Here is a 14,923-nt window from a genome sequence, read left to right as displayed (position 1 = left end):
ATGATTGGAAATAATCTATTCCTTATGCAAGTTCTCCTTGTTTTCTGAGAATCGGGGTTAAATGGTGAAACTTTGATTTTGTAACAAATCTATAAACAGTCCTATTTTGGCATGTTACTAAGAAATTGGGTTTTTTTTTTTATTGGGAAAACATTTGAGCACCTGACTGTGTGTGTGTGTGTGTGTGTGTGTATCTAAAGAGACAGAATTCATTCATTCAACAATATTTTATTAAGCATCTTCTTTGTGCCAAAAAATGTTCTAGATTCTTCAGGATATAGCACTAAACTAGAGCGTTAAAGTGCCTGGACTCAGCAAGCTTCCAGTCATTAATCAGATGTTACTACTCTGAACTAATCACTAGTCAGAATTGTGAACATTTACAGTAAATCATTTGAAGATTCTTGCTATAGAAAAAAAGTATAAAATATGTAATCAGGGATTACTTTGCTTAATATGCCATTTTGTGCTTGTAATAAAGAGACACCAAAAAATGAGATATGAAGGCATAGAAACCTTTTTTTTTTGTTAGTAAATATTTGATTTTCAATTACATTGTGATTTTTCAGTTCTGATGGCACATGCAAGATTTTATTTCTACGTTTTAACTTTTTATTATTTTATTTACTTTGGAATTGAAAACAGTTATGAAAGCATTTAATTAATAAAAATAGGATAGTTCCAGATTATTCATTCCCCAGATAAAAGGAATTATTACTACAGAGGGTAAAAATGATGGTTTCTGGAGAGTTGCACTTTATATATTTATATCTTAATACAGCTTATTATCCTATTGAGAGAATTATTAGTATAATTTCTGACCTGTGATCTGATCCACAGTGTGCTCATTATTACTACCTTTCTTACATGATTCAGGGGTAGTTGATGTGTTTTTTGCTTAGACTGTACGTGTTTGGATGAAGTATAAAAATGAGTTTGTGGCCACAATTTCTTAGATTTCTCAGTGTATGGATCAAAGTTCTCCAGCAATCCTATATCTAGTAATATTGTAGAAGCTCTTAAACTTTAGTGAACCCTCACAGGATCAAATAAGAATTCCACCTCCTTGGTAAAACATGCTGAAATGGCTGTGCTTGGCACAATGAACCCCTGGAGCCAGTAGGCTACTTTCTAGATTGCCTGCTGGTACCTCTTATTATATTTTATCAAAAATGTACTGTTGAATTAAGTGTGAAAGAGACCATGAAAAGAATAAAATAAAATGATAAAAATCAAGGAATTTGCACTCAAATTGCTTGCAGGTGTCTTGAAATCCTTAGCTCACTTAAAAAAATTGTAAGTGGAAGGCAAGCCATTGTGTGCTATTTATGTAAGATCCAATGGGGTGAAAATCCAACCAGTGTGTATATTTGCAGAGATAAGCTTTTATTCTACATCAAAGATCAGTGAATTTATATCTGTGTATTTTAAGTCACAATGCTTAAGGTTTACTTGAACTTTTGATTTCTCACTTAAGTGGCTTTTTAAAAAAAGATTTATTCATTTATTTATTCATGAGAGACAGAGCAACAGAGACATAGAGGGAGAAGCCGGCTCCTTTCAGGGAGCCTGATGTGGGACTTGATCCCTTAACATGGGATCACTCCCTGAGCCAAAGACAGATGCTCAACCGCTGAGCCACCCAGGCGTCTTTAAGTGGCGGTTTAAATGAACTTCTAATTAAATACAGAGGGTTTTTCCTGTACTTGTGTTTCTTCTTGATCATTTTCCAAAATCATTATTCTCAAAGCATCTTTTTTTTTCAAAGCATCCTCTTTGTCAACACTTATTATATTTTTATATATATTATATATAATAACATCAATACCTATCATATAAAAATTTTAGAGAAAATTGTCCCCAAATGAATTTATTAAATATATAAGAAAAATATAAAAACATTTCTGCAATTCTACATCTGAGTGTAAAAGTACAATTTTGAGCTATGTTATTGTATAAGCAACTCTTATGAGGGAATCCCATATCTCTGGATTTAGGTAGTGAAACCAGTAAGTAAATGCAGTTATGTTGTATTTTTCATTATACCAACTACCTCTTTTTTGTTAGATGTGTTTGTTTACTCATTGATGGCTGCTTTGTATCTTGCCTTCAAACAAAGACGTTTAATTATACTCATTATATTTATTGCCCATTTAATATTTGTAGTAACCCATTGATCTGTAGTTAAAAGAAGAATGGCTTACTGGAAAAGCAATTCTTGAACTGCTTGAATCATAAAATGTTTCTTGGATAATTTGTGTCTGAGGTTGTGTTTTGTGTAGTGTTAAGTATGGCTAATAATTCTTGAACATCTGTTAGTCTTTCATAAATATGTTGTATTTTTAAATGTCAGTGATGTCAAATAACTGGGGAATCATGGCTTTAAATTATTTCCCTGTGTGTGGAGGGATCTGGGAGGAATTACACTGAGTACCAGGAACATGCTATATTAGTTTTGTGTGAAGTCTTACCAAGAATGATATACCAGAAAGGGGTATGTGCAAAGACTTGCCTGTGAATGTTTATAGCAGCATTATTTACAATAACCAAAAAGTAGAAACAACCCAAATGTCCATCAATTAATGAACGGATAAATAAAATGTAGTATAGTCCTGTAATGGGATGATATTGGGTAATAAAAAGTAGTAAAGTACAGTTACATCGACCACATGGACAAACCTCAAAAGTATTATGATCAGTAAAAGAAGCCAGAGAAAAGAGGACATATATTTTATGATTCCATTTATATGAAATATCCAAAAAGACAAGTATAGAGAGAGACAGATTAGTGGCAGCCTAGGGCTCCAGATGGGTTAGGGCTAAGACACAGTTATTAGAAAGAAAAATGATGATCTTCATTTATTTAAAGCATTTATTGAGAATGTTAGAGTAGAAGAAACTTCACACTTTCCAGCATAGCTCCTCATTTTGCATACAGAAGTGACAGAAGTGACCTTCATTTAGGATATCAATATATATTTGCTCTAGATTTCTAGATATATTCTAAATGTGCATTTTTGATTAGCCTTAGCGATTTCTTCTTTGTTTTCCAATTCTTTCCAATTGTTTTGTTCACCTGTACATTGGGCATAAGATTTTGGGGGGGGGGGGGTTCTATATTAGTACTTCTAAAACACAAAAGGAGAGAGTATTCATTACCTCCTCACCCAGTTTCAGAAACCCCTTTTGATCTTGCTTTAGGTATCTCCTTCCCTGCCTCTACTTTTTCCCCTTCTTCTTTTTTGAAGAAAGTCATTTTACTTATGATTATTTATTTTTATTTTATTATATATGTATGAGTGATAAGGACTTTTGTTTTTAGACATACTTTCTGTGATATTATATCTAGCAAATTTAACATATCATCTAATACTCTGTTTTAATTCAGATTTCTCTAGCAATCAGTTTGTCCATACTGGATTCAATTTTCCACATTCCTTTGATGCTTATGGCACTTAAATCTCCTGTTCTACATCAGTTCTTGCCCCAATCCTATTTCCCCACCTCCCTCCCCCCCCATTGTTGATTCGTAGGGAAACCGAGCTGTAGGCTATCCACATTCTAGATTTTTCTTATTATGTTTGCTAATTATTATATTGCACAGCTAAATAGCATAAGTTAGAACATGCCATTATTTTTTTCATCCAAAAAATATTTTCCCCAGAATTGAGAGCAGATGAGCTAGTATTTAAGAATTGGTAGCAACTCTTTAAGATCAAAGATTAGCAGGCTTTCAGAAATGGTGTTCCAAGACTTGATTTATTCTGTTTTATTGCTGCATTTCTTTTGATAAAAAGATGGAGGGGGAGACATTGGGAAAATGTCATTCCTCCTTGAGGTAAGGTGAAGCTTAGTAGCTGCTTAGGACAGACACTCAAATGCAAAAGCATGGGCCTGGGGGTTTGAAATGTGTTGCTCTTACCAATCTCTGTGAATGGCCTCTTAGAGGGGAATGATTGAATGATGTCTTAACAGATTGGATTTTAATTTTTATTATGTTGCATATGGAATAATGTCTAGGTTGGTCTTTTCATGTTTTTTTTCTCCCCCCTAACAAAAGAAGCTTTTAAATCAAATGCCGTGATGCTTATTATATGTGCGTGTGATTTGCCAACAATCTTTTCATACATAGAAGTGCAGGTAAAGGACCTTTAATGGACATTTAAAAATGTGGCTCTTATTTCATATTGTGGCTTTGTTTTCCCTACGTGCTTTTTTTTTAATAGCATGTATTTTTTTCTCTTATAATAGTATTTTCACCTCTGGATTGATATATCAGATTGATATATCATTCTGTGTTATGAATAATAGTATTTGTGCTTTTAAAATAGATCAAGAATTAATTTCATTTGCATGTCTTTTACTCTGTCTATAGGTGAGAGCCTCTTAGTTCAGTTAGTCTATGACTGTCTGGGGTCTGTGTAGGTAGGACTTGTTTAGTAATTGGCCATTAAATACAATACAACAGGGGCAGCCCGGGTGACTCAGCGGTTTAGCCCGCCTTCATCCCAGGGTGTGATCCTGGAGTCCAGGGATCGAGTCCCAGGCTGGGCTCCCTGCATCTAGCCTGCTTCTCCCTCTGCCTGTGTCTCTGCCTGCCTCTCTCATTCTCTCTCTCTCCCTTTCTTTCTCTCTCACTGTGTGTCTCATGAATAAATAAATAAAACTATAAAAAAATAAGTCAGCACAAGAATACGTATTAGTGGGGATCATCATTTTTCTAATACCTTTGCCTTTATTTTAGCCCAGTGGTTTTCAAAGTGTAATATGCTAGATCACCAGTATATATCATCTGGACCCTATGTACAAATTTTATTTAAGTAGGTACAATGTGGGGACCACTCAAGCAAATCTGTTGGAAACTAGTTCCATAGATGATTCTAATGCCTATCAAAATTTTGAGAATCACTATCTTAGATAATCTATTTTTATTGTAACTTTCTGTTTTTAAATAGTCTGATTGGCTAAAAGTTGCAAAAACAATGCAGTTTCCCTATGCCTTCCTCCAAGCTTCTCCCAATAATATCTTACATAATTATAATACATTATTAAAACCAGGGAAGTGACATTGGTGTATAATATAGTCAAACTCAGGTACAGACCTTATTTGGACTTCATTAGCTTTTACATGGATCCTTTATTAGTATTATCTATTATTTACTTGTCTTGATTTATAATTCTATGACATTTTTACTACATAATATAGATTTGTGTGATCCCACAATCAGAATAAAGAACTGTTGCATCACTACATAGGAGCTCCTTTGTGTCATCCCTTAATAGTCACACCTTGCCTCCAACTCAGGCAGTCAGTGGTGTGTATTCTTTGACCTTCAGTTTATCACTTTAGGACTCTTATATAAATAGAACTTTACATAACCCTGTGAGACTGGCTTTTTTCACTCTGGACGATGCCTTTGAGATCATCTGAGATGGTGAATATATCAAGACTATTGCTTTTTATTGCGGAGTCCATTATTTGGATGTCCACAGTTTAATAACCCCAAACTAGAAACAACCCAAATGCGCTCCAGTGTGAGAATGAATAAACAAAGTCAGTTGTCATAAACATTCATATACAGGTTTTATCTGATCGTAAGTTTTCATTTCTCTCGTGCAAATACCAAGAGTAGATTGCATGAGTAGATATGATGTGTGTGTTTAGCCTCCTATTATAGCCCCGTCTTTCCCATTGGAAAGTGGCTGTACCATTTTGCATTCACGTTATACAGCCACATGTGAGAAATCCAGTTTCTGCATGCTCTCGCCTGCACTTGATGTTGTCAGTAGTTGTCGATTCAAGTGCATTGTGGTATCTCATCACAGCTTTAATTTGCACTTCCCTAATGGAAAATGATGTTGAACATCTTTTCATGTGCATATTTGCCATTCTTATATCCTCTTTGGTATAAGGGCTTTGCCCATTTTATAATTGGATTTTTTTCTTTCTGTTGAGTTTAGAGGGCTTTCTATATTTTCTGGATATAACTCATTTGGGTATATGACTTGCAGATATCTTCTCCTATTCTGTGGTTTGTCTTTTCATCCCCTTTTTTTTTTTTCTTTTCATCCTCTTTTTTTTTTTTTTTTTTTTAAATTTTTTTAACTTTTATTTATTTATGATAGTCACAGAGAGAGAGAGAGAGGCAGAGACACAGGCAGAGGGAGAAGCAGGCTTCATGCACCGGGAGCCCGACGTGGGATTCGATCCCGGGTCTCCAGGATCGCGCCCTGGGCCAAAGGCAGGCGCCAAACCGCTGCGCCACCCAGGGATCCCTCTTTTCATCCTCTTAACAGGGTCTTTCACAGAGCCAAAGTTTAATTTTTAAAAAATTCTCAATATTAAAAAAAAAGAAATCTTGTGGATTGTGTTTTTGATGTCATGTCTAAGAACCTTTTACCTGTTGGTCCGAAATATTTTCTCCTGTATTTTAATAAATACTTTATAAGTTTATAGTTAACATTTAGGTTAGCATTAGGTCGTTTTTTTTATAAGGTGCTACTTTAGATTTTCATATTTCCAAAGTTTGAGATACTATTTCCAAGTAGATTTTCTAGCCAGTATTTGATAAAACCTCTAACTAGGAAGATCATTCCAAGGACTTTTCTTTATCAGTATACAGTGAAGGTTTTGTTTGAATGTGGTTTACTCTAACACACACCACTCCCCAACAAAGATTTAAAACTTTAACTGAGATTAATAACTAAATGCTGTTTAATATTTACCAAAGTATATGCATACATACTTTGTTTTATTGCACTTTGCTTTATTATGCTTCACAGATACTGCTTTAAAAAAAACAAAAACAAATTGAAGGTTTGTGGCAACCCTGCATTGACCACCATTCTTCTTCTTTTTTAAAGATTTTATTTTTTATTTATTCATGAGAGACACCCAGAGAGGCAGAGACACAGGCAGAGGGAGAAGCCAGGGTCCCTACAGGGAGCCTGACATGGGACTTAATCCCAGGACTCCGGGATCATACCCAGAGCCAAAGACAGACACTCAACCACTGAGCCACTCAGGTGTTCCTGACCACCATTTTTCTAACAGCATTTGTTCATTTTGTGTCTCTGTGTCACATTTTGGTAATTTTGCATTATTTCAGACTTTTTCATTATTTGTCCTGACCTGATCATGACCTGAGCTGAAGGCAGACGCTCAACCACTGAGCACCCCCAGGCATCCTGGTATTAGTTCTTTGTTAGGTAGAACTCCCCTTGTAAGTCGGGAGATTTTTGATTACTGCTTCAACTTTCTTACTGGTTTTGGGTCTGTTCTGGTTTTCTGTTTCAGTTTTGGTAGGTTATATATTTCTAGGAGTTCCATTTCTTCTTCCACACTGCCTAATTTGTTGGCATATAGTTACTCATACTATGTTCTTATAATTTTTTGTATTTCTTTATTTTTTAAAAGATTTTATTTATTCATGAGAGACACAGAGAGAGGCAGAGAAACAGGCTCCCTGCAGGGAGCTCAAAGCGGGACTCCATCCCAGGATCCTGGGATTACGCCCTGGGCTGAAGGCAGATGCTCAACCACTGAGCCACCCAGGTGCCTCTGTTTGTATTTCTTTAGTGTAGGTTATAATCATAATCTCTCCGCTTTCATTCATAATTTTATTTGCATCCTTTCTCTTTTCTTTTTGGTAAGTCTGGCCAGGGGTTTATTGGTTTTACTATGTTTTTCAAAGAACCGGCTCCTAGTTTTGTTGATGTGTTCTACGGTTTTTCTGGTTTCTATTTCATTGATTTCTGCTCTAATCTTTATTATTTCTCTTCTCCTGCTTGGTCTAAGCTTTATTTGCTGTTCTTTCTCCTGCTCCTTTAGGTGTAAGGTTAGGTTGTATATTTGAGACTTTTCTTGTTTCTTGAGAAAAGCTTGCAATACAGTGTCTTTTAATTAATGTGTATACACTGGTTTTTAAACAATGTGATTTATTACACACTTTGACTATCATATAGCTTAAATCTTTTATGTGCACTGAGAAATGAAAAAAATTAACTCACTTTATTGCATTTTCTGCTTTATTGTGGTGGTCTAGAATCAAACCCACAATATCTCTGAGTCACTCCTGTATTTGAGAGATTATTGAAATTGTGACTTGAAGGCAACTTTTGATTTCATTTTATGATTAATATTTGTGTGCTTGCTTGGTTAACATATACATTCCCACTAAGTATTATATGTAAGTATATATTTTTAATAATTATAATATCCACATTTAATGTTTTAGTTCTATATCTAGCATGCTTTAGAAAATTGGAAAAATAGTCCAAAATAGTCCAACTAAGAACTTTCTTTAAAAGACTTAATTTTTTTTTTTTTTACAGCAGTTTTAGGTTCACAGCACAATTGAGCAGAAGGTACATAGATTTTCTATATGAACCCTCCCCCCGCCCCACCATTATTAACATTCACCACCAGAGTGGTGCCTTTGTCACAAGTGATAAACCTACCCTGAGACCTCATAATTATTTAAAATCCGTAATTTATTTTGGGGATCACTCTTGATGCTATACATTCTATAGGTTTGGACAAATATATAATGACATGTATTCTTCATTATAATATCATATAGAGTATTTTCACTGTTCCCAAAAAACTCTGTGCTTCCTCTATTCATCTCCAACTCCACCCCGTAATGTAATTCCTGACAAACACTTAACTTTTTATTATCTCTGTAGTTGTGCCAGAATGTCCTACAATGTAGCCTTTTCAGACTGGTTTCTTGCAGTTGGAATAAGCATTTAAGGGTCCCCCAAGGTTTTTCACAGCTTGAGACTTCATTTCTTTTTAGTGATGAATAATATTTCAGATGTACCATATTTTATTTGTCCATTCACCTATTGAAGGACATTTTGGTTGCAACTAAGGACTCTTTAATTCCTTTTAGGGGTGAAAATTTCTTTATTATTTTATCGTCTTAGAGCATATAATGCGACAAAACTATGGATACTTTTTTGCATTAAATTTAATCAGCCTCTCTTTAAAAAAATTTAAGTATTTAACCTCTTTTGAGAAAGTGGAAATATATAGGGCTTTTTAAACTTTTATGTGGGAAATAAAAAGAAGGTCCAAGGAGTGTTGCTTAGTTCTCTATCCCCAGTTCTTGTTAATTGCCAATTTCTTACCTTTCCAGACTAATTTTCATAAACTGGATTGGGTGTCCCATATACATTGCCTGCAAGGCAACAATTACAAAGTTCAAAGGAAGCCTTTAGTAGACAATGCTGAGCCCAGTTGTTCCTAACATTTATCACTTACTAGGCAGAGGGCTATCTATGCATAGAGTAAATGGAGCAGCAAGTGAGCACTGGGGTATGGTTTTAGAGTTTCAATTTGTTTTGAGAGAAATTATTTGCTAAATTAATTTAGTTTCTGGAGCTAGATAGGCATTCAGTTAATTTAGTGGGGTTTTTTTTTCTTTTTCTTTTTCTTTTTTTTTTTTTGTGAGGTCCTCTTACGTTATCTTTCAAATTGCTTGGTTGGACTTATTTCGTTTTTAAGTTACTGGTATCTAAGGACTTCCTGGTATTTCTTTAATCTACCTAGTTTCTTTCTATAGCACTGAACACACAGTGGGTGCCCAATAAATGTTGTTGACTGTCTTGTGACTCATTGTTGATACTGCTTTTAGGTCTGTTTTTTAACTTTGCTCATTTGTTTTGATGAATTTTTTATCTCTTCCTTTGATAAGCACATCTCTACTGGAGGCTTTCCTTATCCTACCTCTTGTTGATGTTTGACTTTCTTAACTTTGCATAAAAAATAAACCTCCCCATAAGATATTTAGAAAAGCCCAGAGACAAACTGAAGTTGCAGCCACAATTGTGGAACAGATGAGAAATTTAAATATTTAATTTTAAATTTATAGATACATTTTTCTAAATTATGTCTTTGTGTGGTAGTTCCTTGAATGTGTATTATGAATCAGAATGCATTCACTTGTATCTACATTTTTCTGTATTAAATTAAACCTAAGTGAAAATATCAAGGGAAATTTATGTTTTCCTTTTATAAGGAATTTCCTTATTTGATAAAAGGAAGCAAAAATATTATGGAGATTTAGATTTGGAAAAGTTATTACAAAACTTTTGGACTCCTTTTAAGATTTGTTATATTCAGTGATTCTGAGACCTTCCTAAATTTATACAAAATGGATTGACCTAAGTAGCAACCTTTAGGCAATGTTTCAGTATATACAAAGTTCTTATGAAGGTATAATCATTAACTCTAATTGAATATTTATTAAAAGCCAGCCATTATGCTAGTCTAGCGGTTCTCAGACTTAGCTGCACTTTAGAATCATTTGGGGAGATTTAAAAAAATCCCCACAAGCCAAGTTTGAGGACCATTGGGCTAAACAATATGCATTATCCATTTAACCCTCTCAGCAATCCCGTGAGGTGGGATAAACTGTCCAGTTTTGTGATTGAAGAAATTGTTCCAGAGAGATTAATGACCAGCTCACTAATAAGTGCAGACCTAAGCACAAACCAAAATCTCTGACTTATTTCAAAATCTTGAACTCTATCAGTACCTCTTGGTTATACATATGTAGTTTCTTTTAACTTTCTTTTCATCACCTTGTGCTTTTCTACATGTAGTATCTTAGTATTTTCAGAGGGAGATTATATTTTATGTATCTAGTGAGCTAGATATTTTTGTTTTCCCCCGCTATACCACCGATACCCCCCAACCAAAGAAGGTGAAAGCCAGATTATGCATTTATGATCTCAAGGATTGCAAGTATGTGTATGTGTGTGTGTTTGAATAAGAGCTTGGATTAGAAACAGAAGTAAATTGTCCTACCAACTTTTATAAAATGTGATATATTGTGTGGTTTTATTTTTTTTATTTTTTTTATTTTTTATTTTTTTTTAAATTTATTTATGATAGTCACACAGAGAGAGAGAGAGGCAGAGACACAGGCAGAGAGAGAAGCAGGCTCCATGCACCGGGAGCCCGATGTGGGATTCGATCCCGGGTCTCCAGGATCGCGCCCTGGGCCAAAGGCAGGCGCTAAACCGCTGCGCCACCCAGGGATCCCTATTGTGTGGTTTTATAAACCAAATGAAGACTAGAAATCAGGCTTTGGGTATTGAGAATGTTATTGGATATCACTGAATGTTGAAGAAATTTCTCAGAAATCACCTGGTGAGAAGTAGACTGGGAGTAGGGAGTGTAAATTGTTATTTAGCTTTTCATTAGCTGCCTACCATAGTGGATATTAAATGTTTCCTCACTAGAAATAGCTTTTGGAAATATCGTTTCCACTATTGGAATGGATATTTGGTTAAAACAGAAGGAAACACCTTATATCTTTCTGGGTTTATGACAACTAAGCCACAAAAGGTTCATTTACCCATGCCGATTTATCCTGGAAGACCTTGTATGACAAAGAGATTCTATTATGTCCCTGTACCTTCCTTAACACAATTGCTAAGTTCCTAAAAAGGTAAAAAAAAAAAAAAAAGGAAGACTTGAGGGGTATAATAATAATTTTTAAAAAATGAATAAACCAAATGAAAACTGTAGTTGAATAGTTCATTCTTTAAGAAATAATCAAGGATACTCTGAAAAAGATAATCAAAAATACAAAAAATATATATTCATGGTTTCTGCTTCAAAAAACTTTTCCGGCAGATAAAGTAGATACATTGAGAACTACACTGTAAGACACAAGGCAGCCTGGGGTACTGGGTACTTTATTCCTCTACTGTAGTTATTTGGCTTTCTCTTTATTCTTTCTACCATACTGTTAGTGCTAGAAGGGAAAACCTCTTTGGATTTACCCCACTTCATCTACATAGTGTGTTAGGTGTGATGGCTAATCATAGCTACTTATTGAACAAAAGGATTTATATGTCCTATAAATATAAACAAGATACTGAAAGATTTTAAAGTGGGAAGGACTTCCATGTGTAAAACAAGAAAGGTTCTTGAAAGGCAAGGCATCCAAAGAGAGGAGTTTCATTGGTTGATTGCAAAGAGAATGTCCTCTGTTCATGGCATGAGCAGTGGGTGCTTTTGAGCACAGTGTGTATGTCGGATTACCTGATGCTGGAAGTGGGGCATAGGTTTTGTTTTTTTTTTTTTTTAAAGATTTTATTTATTTATTCATGTGAGACAGAGGCAGGGGGAGAAGCAGGCTCCCTGAGAGTCCGATATGGGGCTCAATCCCAGGATCCCGGGATCACGACCTGAGCCAAAGGCAGATGCTCAACCACTGAGCCACCCAGGCACCCTGAGGCATAGGGTTTATACAGAACAGTACTTCTCTAGATTATTGGGTAGGAGGTGAGGCTTCAATCAAGATGTCAGCTGGGACTGGTCTCTGCTGAGGTGAGATCAACTTTCAAGCTCACAGTCAAGGCTGTTGGCAGGCTGTAAGTCCTCCTTAGCTGTTGGCCAGAGACAAAGGGAAGCTGACAACATGGTAGTGGGCTTTTCTTAGAGCTAGTGAGAGTGCCTAAAACTGACACCACAGTCTTTTGGTAACCTAATCTCAGAAGTGACATTCTTTGCTACATTCTATTCACTGAACCTGAGTCACTAAATCTAACCCACATTCAGTGAGAGGGGATTACACAAGGAGCCAGGGCTACTGGGGGCCATCTTACAGGCTCTGTATCACAGGAATATATTTCATTTACTATAGTATATAGAAATATTATTTAATATGTAACCAATATATATATATTACTAATAGATATTTGATATTTTTGTAGTAAACCTATAAAATGTATATTTTACACTTAGAATACATCTCCACTCAGATGGTATATTTTCATTAGAAGAGCTTGATCTGTATTTAGTTGTCATAACATTTATAGTTAATAGATCCAAATACTGGAGTTGTTCCAAATATACTTAAATAGTTTCCAATAACTGAATCAAGTATCAGTTTTAAAATATAAATTAAACTAAAAGTATAACCCCTCAGCCACGCTAGTCATGTTTCAAGTGCTCAATAGCCACTTGACTACTTCCAGCATAGTTCTAGAAGTCTGGCTGCAAAAGGAAGGAGGGAAATGAAATGATACTTGGAAGGAACAGGAAAGTGGAAATTAAGATAATAGAAATCAGTACACTTCGTGTGTGTTTTCTGAAGGGGAGAAGGAGAGAAATCTAGGGTGATGGAAACCCAGGATATAGTTCAGTTGTTTGGATTTCTGATCAGATTTGAGTTGAGGTGCAGTGGGTACAAAAACCCTAAGTGATGAACGGCTTGTGGTAGGTACCTGGTATTCTGAGTGTTGAAATGTGAAAGCATTGAGTGTGGGAGACTGAAACCAGAGGCTTTTCAAACTGTTTTTTTGAGTTTGTCACTCTGTTCATCATTTTTTCCTAGTGTGTATGCCAAGACCGAGGAAGGCACTTGGAAATGGAACCATTTCCTATGAGCTCAGAGGAGAGAGACCCTTTCCTGACCAGGGTCAGAGTGTTGTCAGGATAGGAAGGAGTTCCCTGGGCATGGGGGGGTTCTGTCCATGGCACTCTTTCAACCAAATGTTATTTGTAAATTATCTCAGACACTGTGCTCTGTTCTCAGGTGTAAAATATTTTATCTGAGCTTCCATTTTTGATCTCTTAATAACATTATGCACAAATCTCTGTATGTTAGATGTGGAAAGGGACCTGCGATCATCTATCTAGTTCGATACCTGTATTTTGTTAATGAAGGAATGAAGGACCAGAGAAATGATTAATTTAAGGTGACACAAGTAACCCATTTAGGACACTCCCATGCTTTTTGATTCCCAGTACTTTGTGTCCACAACTCCACCTGGGGAAGTAGCAGTCTCTGTTGGTGTGAGTGGGCACTTGCACATCTCGCATCTGCATTTCTGCTTAAATACCAGAGATTATTTAGATGGCTCTTGTTAAGGTTATCGAGAGGATTTGGTACCATATTCTATGTGCTTTGGAGCAAGTTTCTTAACCTCTGCAAACCCCAATTAAATAGCAATGGTAGCTGCCTCATAATATTAAATATAGAAAAAAGGCTCCTACACAGTTCTTAGCAGTAGATATTCAATAACTGCTCAGGTTTTTTTTTTTTTCTTTTCTACCACTTGGCTTTTGCCCATTCATTTTTTTTTGTTGTTTTATAGGAATGTTTCAGCTCCCAAAGGGATGGCATAGTATAACAGTTAAGAGCACTTGCTTTGGAATCCAACAGCTTGGGTTTAGATCTTCACTCCAGCACTGATAACTAAGTTCTTGAAACACGTGCACATCAATTTTCTCATCTGGAACGTGACAATGGGCACACTTACCTTACACAGTGCTGTGAGGATGAGTTAGTAGATGTAAAATACTTAGGGCAGTTTCCAGCAGAGCCAGCACTCAGTGGTAATATGAGTTGTTGATGATATGGTAATAAAATAGGATGAAACTGTTTGCTTTTTCTGTTGTGTTCATTGGAGGCATTTTGGGGACGTGAAGGCACTAGCCTATAAGTGCTTACTCTGGTGTGAAGAATATCCTTGCCTCTTTATTTAGTACATTATGCCACATGTACCCGAAAGATGAGTTCCATTCCTAAAAAGTGAAATTAGGTTATTCTTTCCTCCTGTCAATCATGGTCCTCACTGGTCAAGGGAAGCTATAGTTAGGACATCTGAGTTCTGACCCACAGCAAGTTACCAAACATCTGGGCAAAATGAAGGAGGTTTCTTTCCAGAATTCAATCTGGGCCCATTTATTCCTTAATCCTCTTCCACCCAGCCCACCCCCTCCAATAGGCAGATGATTGAGAATCTTCTGGAGGGTTGAATACTTTTACTTGTGTTGGTCTCTTTGAACTTTTTCTGTCTCTGATCACAAAATAGTTGATTCTCAGCAACCCATCAAGCTCTTATTCTCCTGTGAACTCATGGAATTGATAAAACCTTCCCTCTTTTCTTCTTTTCT

The 14,923-nt window shown here is 35.8% G+C and overlaps 1 protein-coding gene across 9 annotated transcripts in view; it reads left to right on the top strand.

Annotated features, from left to right (window-relative positions):
- COBLL1 (cordon-bleu WH2 repeat protein like 1) overlaps positions 1-14,923 on the top strand; it is a 158,898-nt gene that overhangs the window by 72,163 nt on the left and 71,812 nt on the right. The window lies entirely within an intron of this gene.

The sequence above is a fragment of the Canis lupus genome, chromosome 36 (genome assembly GCF_011100685.1).
Source record: "Canis lupus familiaris isolate Mischka breed German Shepherd chromosome 36, alternate assembly UU_Cfam_GSD_1.0, whole genome shotgun sequence".
Taxonomy (NCBI): Eukaryota; Metazoa; Chordata; class Mammalia; order Carnivora; family Canidae; genus Canis; species Canis lupus.
The sequence above is the reverse complement of the archived record's forward strand: the minus strand, read 5'-3'. Positions and strand labels throughout refer to the sequence as shown.